This window comes from Arachis hypogaea, chromosome 11 (genome assembly GCF_003086295.3).
Source record: "Arachis hypogaea cultivar Tifrunner chromosome 11, arahy.Tifrunner.gnm2.J5K5, whole genome shotgun sequence".
Classification (NCBI taxonomy): Eukaryota; Viridiplantae; Streptophyta; class Magnoliopsida; order Fabales; family Fabaceae; genus Arachis; species Arachis hypogaea.
This window is the reverse complement of record NC_092046.1, coordinates 121,674,066-121,676,638: the sequence shown is the minus strand read 5'-3', so window position 1 is coordinate 121,676,638 and position 2,573 is coordinate 121,674,066. Positions and strand designations below refer to the sequence as shown.

At 43.2% G+C, this 2,573-nt stretch overlaps 1 non-coding gene across 1 annotated transcript; it reads right to left on the bottom strand.

Moving 5' to 3' along the window:
* LOC112725045 (small nucleolar RNA R71) lies at positions 1–108 on the bottom strand. The gene has a single exon (XR_003164176.1). It is a non-coding gene; the product is annotated as a small nucleolar RNA R71 (small nucleolar RNA).
* Positions 109–2,573: the final 2,465 nt, after the last annotated feature.

The following is a 2,573-nucleotide window of genomic DNA, read 5'->3' as shown; positions in this document are numbered from 1 at the left end:
AAGCTTAGAGTGGAAGTCCAAACCTTCAGATAGAAGGAAGGAGAATCCCTCTATGAAGCATGGGAAAGATACAAGCAATTGATCAGAAGATGTCCTTCTGACATGCTTTCTGAATGGAGCATCATAGGAATCTTCTATGATGGTCTGTCTGAACTATCCAAGATGTCATTGGATAGCTCTGCTGGAGGATCTCTTCATCTGAAGAAGACGCCTGCAGAAGCTTAAGAACCCATTGAAATGGTTGCAAATAACCAATCCATGTACACCTCTGAAAGGAATCCTGTGAATAATGGGTCAACTCAGAAGAAAGGAGTTCTTGAGATTGATACTCTGAATGCCATATTGGCTCAGAATAAAATATTGACCCAACAAGTCAATATGATTTCTCAGAGTCTGTCTGAAATGCAAGCAGCAACAGGCAGTACTAAGGAAGCTTCCTCTGAAGAAGAAGCTTATGATCCTGAGAACCCAGCAATGGAAGAGGTAAATTACATGGGAGAACCCTATGGAAACACCTATAATCCTTCATGGAGAAATCATCCAAATCTCTCATGGAAGGATCAACAGAGACCTCAACAAAGTTTCAACAACAATAATGGTGGAAGAAACAGGTTTAGCAATAGCAAGCCTTTTCCATCATCTTCTCAGCAACAAACAGAGAATTCTAAGCAGTGCCACTCTGACTTAACAACCATTGTCTCTGATCTAATCAAAACCACTCAAAGTTTCATGACTGAAACAAGGTCCTCCATTAGAAGTTTGGAGGCACAAGTGGGTCATCTGAGTAAGAAAATTACTGAACTCCCTCCTAGCACTCTCCCTAGCAATACAGAAGAGAATCCAAAAAGAGAGTGCAAGGCCATAACCACATCTCACATGGCCAAACATGGAGAGGAGGAAGAGGCAGTGATTCCCACTGAGGAAGACCTCAATGGATGCCCACTAACCTCCATGGAGTTCCCTAAAGAGGAACCATGGGAATCTGAGACTCACGCTGAGACCATAGAGATTCCGTTAAATTTACTTTTGCCATTCATGAGCTCTGATGAGTATTCTTCCTCTGAAGAGGATGAAGATGTTACTAAAGAGCAAGTTGCTAAGTACCTTGGAGCAATCATGAAGCTAAATGCCAAGTTGTTTGGTAATGAGACTTGGGAGGATGAACCTCCATTGCTCATCAAAGAACTGGATGACTTGACTAGACAGAGATTACCTCAAAAGAGACAGGACCCTGGAAAGTTCTCAATCCCTTGTACCATAGGCACCATGACCTTTGAGAAGGCTCTGTATGACCTAGGGTCAAGCATAAACCTTATGCATCTCTCTGTAATGGAGAAGCTAGGGATCATTGAGGTACAAGCTACAAGAATCTCACTAGAGATGGCAGACAATTCAAAGAAACAGGCTTATGGACTTGTAGAGGATGTCTTGGTAAAGGTTGAAGCCCATTACATCCCTGCTGATTTCATAATCCTAGAAACTGGGAAGTGTATGGATGAATCCATCATCCTTGGCAGACCCTTCCTAGCCACAACAAAGGCTGTGATTGATGTTGACAAAAGAGAATTGATCATTCAAGTGAATGAAGACTCCCTTGTGTTTAAAGCTCAAGGATATCCCTCTGTAACCATGGAGAGGAAGCATGAAGAGCTTCTCTCAATACTGAGTCAAACAGAGCCCCCACAGTCAAACTCTAAGTTTGGTGTTGGGAGGCCACAACCAAACTCTAAGTTTGGTGTTGAACCCCCACATTCAAACTCTAAGTTTGGTGTTGGGAGGTTCCAACATTGCTCTGAACATCTGTGAGGCTCCATGAGAGCCCATTGTCAAGCTATTGACATTAAAGAAGCGCTTGTTGGGAGGCAACCCAATCGTTACTATTCTATGATAATTTTCTATTTTTTATTGTTATTTTATATTTTCTGTAGGTTGATGATCATGTGAAGTCACAAAAACAATTGAAAAAGTAAAAACAAAGTGAAAAACAGAATGAAAAATAGAACACCCTAGAGGAGATAGTTACTGGCATTTAAACGCCAGTAAAGGTAGTAGAATGGGCGTTAAACGCCCAGTCTGGCACCATTCTGGGCGTTTAACGCCAGAAAAGGGCACCAGACTGGCGTTTAACGCCAGGAATGGGCAAGAAGCTGGCGTTAAACGCCAGGATTGGCAGAAAGGGGCGTTTTGCATGCCACTTGGTGCAGGGATGAGATATCCTTGACACCTCAGGATCTGTGGACCCCACAGGATCCCCACTTAGCCCACCACTTTCTCTTCTTCACCCATTCACCAATCACCTCAATACCTCTTCCCCAAAAACCCTTCACCTATCAAATCCCACCATTCTCTTCACCACTCACATCCATCCTTCATAAAACCCCACCTACCTCACCATCCAAATTCAAACCACTTTCCCTCCCAAACTCACCCATAATGGCCGAACCATACACACCCCTCTCACTCCTATATAAATCCATCTTCACTCCTTCATTTTCACACAACCTAAACACCACTTCTCCCCCTTGGCCGAAACACAAAGCCCACTCCATCTCCTCTATTTCTTCTTCTTCTAC